This window comes from Rhinoderma darwinii, chromosome 1 (genome assembly GCF_050947455.1).
Source record: "Rhinoderma darwinii isolate aRhiDar2 chromosome 1, aRhiDar2.hap1, whole genome shotgun sequence".
Lineage (NCBI taxonomy): Eukaryota > Metazoa > Chordata > Amphibia > Anura > Rhinodermatidae > Rhinoderma > Rhinoderma darwinii.
In genome coordinates, this window is record NC_134687.1 from 142,008,844 (window position 1) to 142,024,824 (window position 15,981).

Below are 15,981 nucleotides of genomic sequence, written 5' to 3' on the forward strand. Positions count from 1 at the left end.
GGGAGTATATCTCCGGCGGCGCATTCTGAGCATAATATATCGGACACTGAAATGGCATATATATATAAAATTTCAATTCTCACGCTGCACCATCTGCTGCACATTATCTTTTACACAGTACCTGTGGGGTCAAAATGAACACTACACCTATAGATGAATGTCTTAAGGGGTGCAGTTTTTAAAATGGGGTCACTTCTCGGGGGTTTCAACTGTACTGGTATCTCAGGGGCTTCTGCATACATGACAGCACCAGAAAAGTTCCAGTAGGCCAAATAGTGGTCCTTCCCTTCTAAGCCTTGCCGTCTGCCCAGGCAGCTGATAACAGCCACATGTAGGGTATTGCTGTACCCAGGAGAACCCACATTACAATTTAAGGGGTGTATATCTCCGGTGGCGCATGCTGGGCATAATATATTGGACACTGAAATGGCATATATATATATTTAAAATTGCAAATCTCACGCTGCGCCATCTGCTGCGCAATACCTTTTAGACAATACCTGTGGGCTCAAAATTCTGACTACACCTCTAGTTGACTGCCTTAACCCCTTAATGACCAGCCTATTTTAGACCTTAATGACCAGGCCATTTTTTAAGTTTTTCCATCGTCACATTCCAAGAGCTATAACCTTTTTATTTTTGCGTCGACATATCTGTATAAGGTCTTGTTTTTTGCGGGACAAGTTGTATTTTTTAATAGCACCATTTTGCGGGACATATTATTTATTGATTAACTTTTATTAACTTTTTGTTTGGGGGGAAATAGAAAAAAAACCTGAAATTTCGCCACTCTTTTTCACGTCTTAAATCTACGCCGTTTACCGTGTGATATAAATAACACAATAACTTTATTCAGCGGGTTGTTACGATTGCAACGATACCAAATTTGTATAGTTTTTGTATGTTTTACTACTTTTACACAGTAAAAACGCTTTTTTTTCAAAATTATTTGTTTTTGTGTCTCCATGTTTGAAGAGCCGTAACGTTTTTATTTTTTCGCCGATGCAGTTGTGTGAGGGCTTTTTTTTTGCGGGAAGACTTGTAGTTTTTATTGGTACCATTTTGGAGTAGATGCGACTTTTTGATCACTTTTTATCACATTTTTTTAAAGTCAGTATTCACAGAAAACAGCAATTTTTCCATAATTTTATATTACATTTTTTACGGCGTTCACCGTGCGGGTTAAATAATGTAATAGATTTATAGTCGGGGTCGTTACGGACGCGGCGATACCAAATATGTGTAACTTTTTAACTTTATTTTGTTTTTTTAATAGTAAAGCATTTTGTAAGGGGAAAAGCTGGGTTTTTCATTTTTTTTCACATTTTTTTTAAATTTAACTTTATTAAACTTTTTTTTCACTTTTTTACCAGTCCCACTAGGGGACTATAATATGCGATTCTGCGATCGCATTTATAATACACTGCAATACTTTTGTATTGCAGTGTATTACTGCCTGTCCGTTTAACACGGACAGGCATCTGCTAGGTCATGCCTGAGGCATGATCTAGCAGGCATTCACTACAGGCAGACTTGGGGGGCGTTTATTAGACCCCCGGCTGCCATTGGAGACACAGACACTCGGCGATCGTATCGCCGGGTGTCGGTGGTGAGAGAGGGAGCTCCCTCCCTCTCTCCAAAACCACTCAGATGCGGTGCTCGCTATTGAGCACCGCATCTGAGGGGTTAAACGGGTGAGATCGATACTCACACGTTATAAAATTGCAAATCTCACTCTGCACCATCTGCTGCACATTATCTTTTACACAGTACCTGTGGGGTCTAAATGCTCACTACACCTATAGATGAATGTCTTAAGGGGTGTCGTTTTTAAAATGGGGTCACTTCTCGGGGGTTTCAACTGTACTGGTATCTCAGGGGCTTCTGCATACATGGCAGCACCAGAAAAGCTCCAATAGGCTAAATGGTGGTCCTTCCCTTCTAAGCCCTGCCATGTGCCCAGGCAGCTGAAAACAGCCACATGTAGGGTATTGCCGTACCCAGGAGAACCCACATTACAATTTAAAGGGTGTATATCTCCGGTGGCGCATGCTGGGCACAATATATTGGACACTGAAATGGCATATATATATATATATATATATATATATATATATAAAATTGCAAATCTCACGCTGCACTATCTGCTGCACAATACCTTTTACACAGTACCTGTGGGGTCAAAATGCTCACTACACCTCTAGATGAATGTCTGTGCACCGCATCTGAGGGGTTAAACGGGTGAGATCGATCTCACACGTTCAAGCAGGGACGCCCCCAGCCCTCAGCTACCTCTGGCAGCTGAGAGCAGGGAGATTTGACAGCTTCCTGCTCTTTTTACTTATTCCGATGCAATAGACTTTTTACGTCGCTGCATCGGAATAAGGCCCGTTAGTGACCGACGTAGAAACACTATGGGCTGGTCACTAACGGGTTAAACTGAACTTTAAACTTTCCTGGGGGTTTTACAGACAACTTACACAAAAACAATCATTAACTCTTTATCTCATAGGCCGAATTATACAGGGTAAACTTCTTAACCCTTCGGTTACTTTCATGGTGGTGGTTCAAGGGGTTAAAACGAACAGACAGGTTCCCATGAAATATACAATGAATTGAGAACAATTCCATCTGCCCTGCAATTTTGTTATTATAAATATATCCTATATAATTACAAATCCTGACATATATACAGCAACAGAACCAACCTCAGTACATAAATACAGCACCAGAACCAACCTCAGTACACATTTACATCCCCAGAACCAATCTCATTACATATATACAGATTCTAGTTCTTTTCTTCTCCCTCTGGTCCACACTCCTATGATGGATTTCTACCGGCCATGACCCATTTCTGCAGTATTCCGCTCAGATGTCTTCAGCTTCTCACTTTTAAAACATTTCTGCACCTATAAACGAGGTTAAAATTCTGAACACCTCTAAATATAATAAAGCGCCATACACTGCACCTCTAACTAAAAGAGTGCCATACACTGTGTCCCTGATTATAATAGTATCATACACTGTGTCACATACACACACCGTGCCCCCATAGCCCACTGTAGATAGTGACCCCTATAAAGCCCCTGTAGATAGTGTCCCACATACAACCCTCTGTAGATAGTGCCCACATATAGACTTCAGAGCTGCAAGGCAATAGTGCTAACCACTGAGCCACCATGCTGTCCTACATATAGCTTCCCCTATAGATAGTGCTCAATGTATAGCCCACCTCTGTAAATAGTGTCTCACATATAGCTTCCCCTGTATATAGTGTCCCACATACAGCCCACCCCTATAGAAAGTGCCTAAAATAGCTTCCCTATAGATAGTGCTCTACATATAGCCCACCCCTGTATAGTGTCTCACATATAGCTCCCCCTGTATATAGTGCCCCACATATAGACCACCCTGTAGATAGTCCCCCACATCCCCACATATAGACCCCCCTGTAGATAGTGGCCCACATCCCCACATATAGACCCCCTGTATATAGTGGCCCACATATAGACCACCCCTGTATATAGTGGCCCACATCCCCACATATAGACCCCCTGTAGATAGTGCCCCACATCCCAACATATAGATCCCCCCGTATATAATGGCCACATCCCCACATATAGACCCCCCTGTAGATAGATCCCCACATATAGACCCCCCTATATAGTGGCCCACATCCCCACATATAGACGACGCCCCCCATAGATAGAGCCCCCACTTTAGATAATGCCACTGACAGTTTTATTAGAAAAAAGAAAAAGAAAAACATTACATACTCACATGATCCCGTTCCCGCTCCGTCTGATGGCAATGCAGACATGCTCTCTTCTGAGCAGGTCTGCTGCAGCTGAACGACGCGTCCTTCAAAGGCCCTGATTGGCAGGGCAGAATGACTTGCCGCGTCAATCAGCGCCTTTCAAGCATGGAAGCGGCGCGATGACGTCATCGCGCTGCTAGCGTAGTTGAAAGGTGCTGATTAGCGGGGCAAGTCATTTTGCCCTGCCAATCAGCGTCATTGTAAGGTGCTGAATGGTCGGAACATGCCCGGGCATTCAGCGCTAATGCATGTATTTGTACCTGCGTGCTATAGACGCAGGTACAATTACTGCAAGACGGGGTGACTGTCACTAGCATCGGGGCCCCCTCCGGTGCTAGCAACGCCTACGTGCATTAGAGGGCCTGTGTCGCCCGGCCCATACTTGTTGGAGGCTCGGCGGCACAGGCCCCGTACTAGCGGCACTACCGCTGTAGCAGCCATAACGGCCGCTAGCGGTGCCACCGGGCATATGGGGGGGGTGTTGGCTGGTGGCATGGGCCCCCCCAAGCCGCGGGCCCCCTGCAGACCGCTACGGCTGCTACCGCGGTAGTTACGCCACTGCTTATAGGACAAAGAAAATAATTACTCTTTAACATGGACATAATCTGCAAATTGCATGGACTTTGATAGTACAACTACATTATATTTTTATGTATCCGCTGCTGCTTTCTTTCCAATATATTAGCACTAGTAACATTTTAGCAGTTTGCAAATGCTGGTTTTACAGTTGTTCATCAAAAGATTGTGTAAGACTATCAATAATGCCATTTTAAGTGCCTTATTTTAGTTGGAAATATAAAAATCTAAATTAATGCATGACATTGAGCTGAAATTGAATCATATTTTATTAGCCTTACTAATACATTTAAAATAAATTAAAACCTCTTTTTTTATGACTCTTGTTCAATTGAAAGCTGAAAAAAAAAATGAAGACTCAGTTTACATTTCACAGGATTTCTAAGAATTGAATGGAAGCCAAACAAAAAAAATTTAGTTTGCTTACTAAGCTTGACATTTCAACATAATGCACAAATCCTTCAAAAGAAAATTAGCTAGTGGTTCAATAAAGCGTATTATTTTCACCTCCTTGGAGAGATTTTGCCTTTTTCTGTGATGTTATCTTTAAAATAAAATCATGTTTGATCTTCTTTGAACATATACTTTTTATTGATTGTTGTTATTCCATGTTAGGAAAAACAATACTTATTAACCCCTTAATGACCAGGCCATTTTGCATGTTAATGACCAAGGATCACGGTCGCATTCCAAGAGTCGTAACTTTTTTTTTATTCCATCGACGTAGCCGTATAAGGACTTGTTTTTTGCGGGACTAGTTGTATTTTGTAATTGTACCATTTTTAGATGCTTATAATATATTGATTAACTTTTATGAACTTTATTTTAGGAGAGAATAGAAAATAAGCAGCTATTCCAGCATTAATTTTCACGTTATAAATTTACACCGTTTACTATGCAGCGTAAATAACATGTTAACTTTATTCTATGGGTCGGCACGATTACGGGGATATCAAATATGTATAGGTTTTATATGTTTTCCTACGTTTGCACAATAAAAAGCCTTTTAGAAAAAAATTACTGTTTTTTGCATCGCCACATTCCAAGAGAATTTTTTTTATTTTTCAGTCAATGTGGCCGTATGTGGGCTTGATGTTTGCGGGCCAATGTGTAGTTTTCATTAGTACTATTTTGGGGTACATAGGACTTATAGATTAACTTTTATTGAATTTTTTATGGGGGGAATGGGAGAAAAGAGAATTTTGCCGTTGTTTTTTTGCGGTTTTTTTGGACGCCGTGTATCCGGCAGTTTAATTAATGTGTTCATTTTATTGTTCAAGTTATTACAATCGCGGGGATACCATATATGTGCATGTGTTATTCGTTTTGACACTTTTACTAAATTAGATTTTTGATTTTGACTGAATTTTTTTTTTTTTTCACAAACTTTATTTAACTGATTTACATTTTTTTTTTTAGTCCCACCATGGGACTTCACTATGCGATCTGCTGATCGCATATATAATGCTTTGGTATACTTAGTATACCAAAGCATTATTGGCTGTCAGTGTAAAACTGACAGGCAATCTATTAGGTCATGCCTCCGGCATGGCCTAACAGGCATTTGCTGAAGGCAGACCTGGTGGTCTTTGTTAGGCCCCCGGCTGCCATGGAAACCCGATGGCGACCAGCAATTTCTTTGCGGGGGTGCCGATGGGGTGACAGAGGGAGCTCCCTCCCTCTGTCAAACACATTAGATGTCGCTGTCACTATTGACAGCGGCATTTAATGGGTTAAACTGCCAGAATCGTAGCGTGCTTCGATTCCGGCAGTTGCAGCAGGAGCCAGGCTGTGTATAACAGCCGTGCTCCTGCCGCTGATCGCGTAGGTACAGTGGCAGTACCCGCGCCATCACAGGACGGATATATCCGTACTCCTGCGCAAACTAGCAGCTGCAGAGGACGGATATATCCGTCCTTCGGCGTTAAGAGGTTAAAGAAGTATCAACTACGTAACAATAAATCTTAGATGACTATGACTTAGAAGTCTGCATGTCCTAGGCTTTGTCACAAAATTAGTATATTGTCTCCATTATACTTAATGTTACATAGAGTAATTAGCAATATCTCTGACTTCTCTTGCAGCAATGTTATCTGTAGAATATATATTCTTGTCAATGACAATAAAATATTAACCCCTAGGCGCACCACAACGCAACTGTACGTCCATGTGGCCAGTGTCTTAAGGCACAGGGACGTACAGTTACTGCGTGGTTCCGGGTTCACACTGTCGGCGACAGTGTGCACCGGAAACCGGGAGGCCAGCTGTCCCTGACAGCTGACACTCCACTGTATGCTGATCATCGGCTTATTTCCGCTGATTTCAGCAATTAACCACTTAATTGCGGTGATCGATTGCAATCACCACATTCAGGGGTTTCTAGCACATCGGCAGACCTCACATTGAAATCGTGAGCTTTGCAGATGGCTAGCATGGCAATTAGAGGCCAAGTAATGGCCTCCGGGTATGCCATGTATGGAAGCCCATCAGGATCAGCCTCCTGATAGGCTTCCTGTCAAAGTGACAGGACGTCACTGGCGTTCGCGATGCACACTGTCGATGACTGTCTGTGCATCGAGAACCGGGAGGTCAGCTGTCCCTGACAGCTGACACTCCACTAGTTGCCGATCAGCGACTCATTGCCGCTGATTTCGGCAATTAACCCGTTACATGCGGGGCTCGATTGCGATCTCCGCCTGTACAGGGTTTGTAGCACATCAGCAGCCTCCATGCAATTGTGGGGGCTGCTGATGCTTGTGATGGCACCCGGGGGCTAGACAACGGCCCCCGGGTCTGCCATGTATGCAAGCCTATGAGGACCAGCCTCTGTGACGTCACACTGACAGTTGGAATACGTTACACTACCTAGGTAGTGTAATGTATTCTAGCAGCGATCAGAGCTGCAGGTAAAAAAAGAAAGTGTAAAAAGTAAAGAAATTTTTTTTAAAAAAGTTAATAAAAATGTTTTACAGAAGTGTAAAAATAAAAGATTTTTTTTCCCTATAAGTCTCTTATTATAGGAAAAAATGAAACCGTTAAAAAACAGCATTCGTAACGACCCAATCTATAAAACTATAATGTTATTTTTACCGCACGGTGAACGCCGCAAAAAAAATTAACTAAAAACGATGCCATAATCACTATTTTTTGGTCACCAACCCTCCAAAAATATAGAATAAAAAGTGATCAAATAGTCGCATGTACCCAAAAATAGTACCAAATAAAAACTACAACCCGTCTTGCAAAAAACGCTTTTACAACGCTTTACATCCCTTACACTGCTTTTTTGACTGAAAAAAAAAAAAAGTTACGGCTCAGAATATGGTGACAGAAAATAAATTATTTTTATAAAGAAGTGATTTTATTGTGCAAACGCTGAAAAACATAAAAAAACTATATACATATGGTATCGCCGTAATCGTACCGACCCGCAGAATAAAGTAAAATTGTTATTTATAGCGCATTATGAACGCCGTAAGAAATAAAGAATTGAAAACGCCAAAATCACTGTTTTTGGTCACCAAAGCTCTAAATAAAATGTAATAAAAAGTGATCAAAAAGATGCATGTACCAAAAAAGTGTACCAATAAAAACTACAGCTCGTCCTGCCAAAAATAAGCCCTCACACCGCTCAATTAATGGAAAAATAAAAACGTTATGACATTTGGAAGACGGGGAGTGAAAACTAAAATGGAAAAGTAAAAAAGGATCAGTCCTGCAAAAAAAATTAAAATTATTACCACATTTGGGGTATTGTCATACTCAGGAGAGATTGCGATACAAATTTAGGGTGACTTTTTCTCCTTTTATCCCTTGTGAAAATGAAAAAATTCAACATTTTAGTGGACAGAAATGTTTATATTCATTTTCACGGCCTAATTCTACTAAATTCTGCAAAAAACCTGTGTGGTATAAATGCTTAATATACCCCTAGAAAAATTCCTTGAGGGGTGTAGTTTCTCAAATGGGGTAACTTTTGGGATGTTTCCACTGTTTTGTTCCCTCCAGGGCGTCGCAATCGCGACATGGCACTAAAAACCAATCCAGCAAAATCAGCAAAATCAAAGTCCAAATGGCGCTCCCTCCCTTCTGAGCGCTGCCGTGGGTCCAAACAGCAGTTTATTACCACATATAGGGTATTTCCGTAATCGGGAGAAGATGCTTTACAAATGTTGGGGTGCATTTTCTTCTTTATTCCTTATAAATATTAAAAATTTCTATGTTATTATAGAAAAAAAAAGTAGATTTTCATTTTCACAGACTAACTCCAATAAATATAGAAAAATACCTGTGGGGTCAAAGTGCTAACTATACCCCTTGATAAATTCCTTGAGGGGTCTAGTTTCCAAAATGGGGTCACTTTTGGGGAGTTTCCACTGTTTTGGCACCACAAGACCTCTTCAAACCTGACATGGTGCCTAAAATATAATATAAAAATAAGCAGGTCCCAAAATCCACTAGGTGCTCCTTGGCTTCTGAGGCCGGTGTTTCATCCATTAGGGCTCTAGGGCCACATGTCGGATATTCCTAAAAACTGCAGGACCTGGGCAATAAATATTAAGTTGTATTTCTCTGGCAAAAGCTTCTGTGTTACACAATTTTTTTATTACAAATGAATTTCGGCAAGAAAAGGAGACATTTTTACATTTCCCCTCTACGCATAAAGAGTTAAGAAACTTTCTGAATGCTGTTTTGAATACTTTGAGGGGTGCAGTTTTTAAAATGAGGTGATTTATTGGGGGATTCTAATATATAAGGCCCTCAAAACCACTTCAGAAATGAACTGGTCCCTGTAAAAATAGCCTTTTGAAATTTTCTTGAAAATGTGAGAAATTGCTGCTAAAGTTCTAAGCCTTGTAATGTCCTAGAAAAATAAAAGGATGTTCAAAAAACGATGCAAATATAAAGTACACATATGGGAAATGGTAACTAGTGACTATTTTGTGTGGTATTACTATATGTTTTACAAGCAGATACATTTAAAATTTAGAAAAATGCACATTTTTGCAAATGTTCTCTAAATTTTGGTGTTATTCACAAATAAATATTGTATTTATCGACCAAATTTTTCCACTATCACAAAGTACAATATGTCTCAAGAAAACAATCTCAGAATCGCTTGGATAGGTAAAAGCATTCCGGAGTTATTACCACATAAAGTGACACGTCAGATTTGAAAAGATCGGCTGTGCCACAAGACCAAAACAGGCTGCATCCTAAAGGGGTTAACCCCTAGGCGCACCAGGACACAACTGTACGTCCATGTAGCCAGTGTCTTAAGGCACAGGGACGTACAGTTACTGCGTGGTTCCCGGTTCACACTGTCGGCGACAGTGTGCACCGGGAACCGGGAGGCCAGCTGTCCCTGACACCTGACACCTGACAGCTGATAGCTGGCACATCGACAGTGTGCATCGTGAACGGCAGTGACGTCCTGTCACTTTGACAGGAAGCCTATCAGGAGGCTGATCCTGATAGGCTTCCGTACATGGCAGACACCGAAGCCATTACTTGGCCTCCGATCGCCATGATAGCCATCTGCAAACCTCACGAATTCATCGTGAGGTCTGCCGATGAGCTAGAAACCCCTGAATGCGGTGATTGCAATCGATCACCGCAATCAAGGGGTTAATTGCCGGAATCAGCGGAAATAAGCCGCGGATCGGCATACAGCCGGCACAGGGTGTTTCCACTATTTTGTTCCCTCCAGGGGGTTGCAATCGCGACATGGCACTAAAAACCAATCCAGCAAAATCTGCGCTCCAAATTCCAAATGGCGCTCCCTCCATTCTGAGCGCTGCCGTGGGTCCAAACAGCAGTTTATTACCACATATGGGGTATTTCCGTAATTGGGAGAAGATGCTTTACAAATGTTGGGGTGAATTTTCTTCTTTATTCCTTGTAAATATTAAAAATGTCTATGTTATTTCAGAAAAAAAGTAGATTTTAATTTTCACAGACTAACTCCAATAAATATAGCAAAATACCTGTGGGGTCAAAGTGCTAACTATACCCCTTGTTAAATTCCTTGAGGGGTCTAGTTTCCAAAATGGGGTCACTTTTGGGGAGTTTCCACTGTTTTGGCACCACAAGACCTCTTCAAACTTGACATGGTGCCTAAAATATAATCTAAAAATAAGCAGGCCCCAAAATCCACTAGTTGCTCCTTTGCTTCTGAGGCCGGTGTTTCGGTCCATTACCGCACTAGGGCCACATGTGGGATATTCCTAAAAACTGCAGGACCTGGCCAATAAATATTGAGTTGTATTTCTCTGGTAAAACCTTCTGTGTTACACAATTTTTTTATTACAAATGAATTTCGGCAAAAAAAAGAGAAATTTGAAAATTTCCCCTCTACATTGCTATATTTCCTGTGGGAAAATACTTTCTGAATGCTGTTTTGAATACTTTGAGGGGTGCAGTTTTTAAAACGATTTATTGGGGTATTCTAATATATAAGGCCCTCAAAACCACTTCAGAACTGAACTGGCCCCTGTAAAAATAGCCTTTTGAAATTTTCTTGAAAATGTGAGAAATTGCTGCTAAAGTTCTAAGCCTTGTAACGTCCTAGAAAAATAAAAGGATGTTCAAAAAATGATGCAAATATAAAGTACACATATGGCAAATGGTAACTAGTGACTATTTTGTGTGGTATTACTATCGGTTTTACAAGCAGATTCATTTAAATTTAGAATAATGCACATTTTTGCAAATTTTCTCTACATTTTGGTGTTTTTCACGAATATATATTGAATTTATCGACCAAGTTTTCCACTATCATAAAGTACAATATGTCACGAGAAAACAATCTCAGAATCGCTTGGATAGGTAAAAGCATTCCGGAGTTATTACCACATAAAATAACACATGTCAGAATTGAAAAAATCGGCTGTGCCAGAAGGCCAAAACAGGCTGCGTCCTAAAGGGGTTAAGGGCTAAGGCTCTGTTTTTAAGGAAGTCGTGTCTGGCATACAAATTTGTTTTGAAACAGAGCTATAGTGGCCTATCATAGTACCAGAGGATCTTAGGGTGAACCCAGGCTCTGACAAAATGGTTAGTCAGACCCTCCATTTGGAGTTAACTTTGGAACCAATCACTTATCAATTTCCTATGAGTTGATTCACAAATTCTATTAGACATTATTGATGATATCTCCTGTGTGTGCAATTATAATAACAAAATTATAAGATACAATCTAAGGTGGATATGTATATGGTCTATGTAGGTGGAGGATGGCCCCTCAGAATCATTTTCTCTGGCAGGCCTAAGGTACCCTAGTTTCACAATAAACAGATCTGTAACATCTATAGCCATGGCCCGTCGTTCTGACTTAAACCTCGACGGCCATGGCCATGGACATCTTACCTATGTGCAGCGTCACTTCCGGACACTGAAAACATCTCCGGCGGGCGCGTGTGCCCGTGTGTGCACGGTCTTAAAGGGCCAGTGCGCACATTTTGCAGGAAGCCTGCAATCTAGCCCAGGATGCCCTGGGCTATAAAAAGGGCACTGTCCTCTTGCTCTTTGCCAGAGCATTGTTTGTTACCCATAGTTTGTCCTGCTAATGGTCTCCCAGTGTCTTCCAGTTTCCCAGTGTACCTTGTTCCTGTATCCCGTATCCTGTTTCTGTGCTACCCAGTTCTAGTGCCGTGCTGTGCTGTTGCCGTGCTGTGCTACAGTCTACGCTTGATTTTCTACGCCTCACCTGACACCTTCCCTCCGCCTGGTCCTGGACGTGCTTGCTTCGCTACTGTCTACGTTGCCTCCGGTATCCTCACTGAACTATTGAACTCTGTACTTTACCTGTTTGGCCAGCTGCCGTCCCGCTACGTGGTACGGCCCAGTGGGTCCAAACCCCGCATCGTGACAAGATCCAATGAATCCTGACAGATCCCATTGACTTAAGGCCCTTTTACATGGGCCAATTATTGGGCAAACGTTCCAGATCATTGCCCTGTTTACAACACTCGTTCATTGGCTGATTATATCGTTCTAAATGCGGGAAATATTATCGTTGTTGGCAACACATCTCCCTGTTTAAACAGGGAGACGTGCTTCCGACATGATAAAAAATGTATGGGGATGAGTGATCGCAGTAACGAGCTCGTCTCGAGACTAGCTCCTTGTGAAAGGAGCAAACGAGCGCCGATCAACGATCTATCTCGTTGATCGGCACTCATTTACATAGCCCAGGTCGGCCGCGTAAGACCAGATTTACAGTGGGCACTGTCAGGTTTCTGTTGAGGTTCTGGTATATTTGATAGCAAAAATATCACTTAAGACTAAGCTAATTTTGCGATAAAAAATACTGGAATCCACATAGAATGGGAAATCTTCAATGTGAAGACTGAAAGTCTAAAAATGAAATTACACTCCAGCAATGTAACAAGAAAAATTGTCCTGAATTAGGAAAAATATGTAATAGACTGTCCTATTATGTTAAAATAAGTCAATAGCCACAGAGATCCCCCATGCAACCATCATGATAGGATCCCTTATTTTAAAAAAAATAAAGTTTTATATCACAATCACCACATGACTACTTAAACACAAGTAAATTGCACATTTTACATGGCAGCATAGTTGTCATAACTAGAGATGAGCGAACCGGGACAACCGAACCCGGTTTCGGTCCGAACTTCCGGAAAAGTTCGGTTCGCAGCGAATCCGAACTTCACCGGGTTCGGCCGAACCCGTTTTGACCGAACCCGGTCAAAAATATTATACAAATCGGCAGCCACTTATCTCTATCAATCACTGATAGAGAAAAGAGGCTGCTGATTAAAAATAAAATAAAATAAAAAGCATTTCATACGTACCTGGTCGTTGTCTTGCGGACGAGTCCCTCTTCTTCCTCCAGTCCGACCTTCTTTTCTGACGCGGCAGCCTGTGATTGGCTGCAGAGGCCTCTGCAGCCCGTGATTGGCTGCAGCACCGCTCACATGGGCTGCATCGTCATCAAGGAATGTCGGGCCGGATGTCGCGAGGGACGCGTCACCAAGGCAACGGCCAGGAGACCGGACTGGAGGAAGCAGGGAGTTCCCGGTAAGTATGAACGTCTTTTTTTTTTTACAGGTACTCTATATTGTGATCGGTAGTCACTGTCCAGGGTGCTGAAACAGTTACTGCCGATCAGTTAACTCTTTCAGCACCCTGCAGAATGACTATTTACTGACGTCGCCTAGCAACGCTGCCGTAATGACGGGTGCACACATGTAGCCACCCGTCATTACGGGGCCTCATGCACACGACCCTAAAAACACCCGTTATTACGGGTCGTAATTACGACCCGAAATAGCGGGCTCACAGACTTCTGTTACCCACGGGTACCTTCCCGTTTTCTCACGGGAAAGTGCCCGTGCCGTTAAAAAGATAGAACATGTTCTATTTTTTTATTTTACGGGCCGTGCTCGTAATTACGACTCATAATTACGAGCATGGCCGGCCACGGGCAACCGGCCGCTTTTGTGAGCCGTGCTGTTATTATAAGGGTATGTTCACACGACAGCGTCCGTTACGGCTGAAATTACGGGGATGTTTCCGCCTGTAAACATCCCCGTAATTTCAGCCGTTACGGCATGTGCAGGCGCTTGAACGCCGCGTCCATTACGGACGTAATTGGTGCTGCTATTCATTGGAGTCAATGAGTAACGGCTCCAATTCCGGCCAAAGAAGTGACAGGTCTCTTCTTTGACGCTGGCGTAAATATACGCCTCGTGTGAATAGACAAACGTCTGCCCATTGCTTTCAATGGGCAGATGTTTGTCAGCGCTATCGAGGCGCTATTTTCAGACGTAATTCGGGGCAAAAACGTCCGAATTACGTCCGTAATTAGTGCGTGTGAACATACCCTGTGTTCACACGCACTAATTACGGACGTAATTCAGGCGTTTTTGTCCCGAATTACGCCCGAAAATAGAACATGTTCTATTTTTTTAACGGCACGGGCACCTTCCCGTGAGAAAACGGGAAGGTACCCGTGGGTAACAGAAGTCTGTGAGCCCGTTATTGCGGGTCGTAATTACGACCCGCAATAACGGGTGTTTTTACGGTCATGTGCATAATGGGAGCACGGCTTGGAAAAACGACCGGCTGCCTATGGCCGGCCGTGCTCATCTCCTGAAATACTCTGTGCTGCCTTAAACTCTGTGGACAGGTCAAGATCCTGTTTCTTTTAAATGCTGCTGGGGAACCCGCTTGATCCACTATATAAGGCTGCGCTACAGTGCAGCATTTAAAAGAAACAGGATCCTGACCTGTCCACGGAGTTTAAGGCAGCACAGAGTATTTCAGGAGATGAGCGTGCAGATTCAGTGCTGCTGTGAACTCTGCTCTTACCATTACGTAGCTCTCAGTCTGTTACCTCTCCTCCACTACTGTCCTCAATAACACCTTCATGATTGGCAAGTCACCACGTAACGGTAAGAGCAGAGTTCACAGCAGCACAGAGTATTTCAGGAGATGAGCGTGCGGATCTTGTGCGCGGTAGTGACTTGCCAATCATGTGAAGGTGTTCTTGAGGACAGGAGTGGAGGAGAGGTAACAGACTGAGAGCTACGTAATGGTAAGAGCAGAGTTCACAGCAGCATAGAATATTTCAGGAGAGGAGCGTGCAGATTCTGTGCTGCTGTGAACTCTGCTCTTACCATTACGTAGCTCTCAGTCTGTTACCTCTTCTCCACTCCTGTCCTCAAGAACACCTTCACATGATTGGCAAGTCACCACCGCGCACAAGATCCGCACGCTCATCTCCTGAAATACTCTGTGCTGCTGTGAACTCTGCTCTTGCCGTTACGTGGTGACTTGCCAATCATGAAGGTGTTATTGAGGACAGTAGTGGAGGAGAGGTAACAGACTGAGAGCTACGTAATGGTAAGAGCAGAGTTCACAGCAGCACTGAATCTGCACGCTCATCTCCTGAAATACTCTGTGCTGCCTTAAACTCTGCCGCGAAGATACAGGGCGCCAAAAGACAGTATCATACATGGCCATACAGACATATATACAAACAAACATACATGCAAACATACATACATACATATATACAAACATACATACATACATATATACAAGCATGCACATATATACATGCAAACATACACACATATATACATACAAACTATCATACATACATGCATACACACATGAAAACATACACACAAACATGCAGATACATATATACAAGCATGCACAAATATACATGCAAACATAAATACATGCAAACATAATTACATACATGCACATATATATAAACATACATGCAAAAATAAAAACATGCAAACATACATACATACATGACAACATACATACATACATACATGCAAACATACATACATGCACATATACATACAAACATGAAAATATACATACAAACATGCACATACATACATACATACATGACAACATACATACATACATACAAATATACATTCATGCAAATATACATTCATGCAAACATACATAAATGCAAACATACATACATACATGCAAATATATACATGCAAATATACATACAAACATGCACATATATACATACATGCAAACATACATGCACATATATACATACATACATACATACATGACAA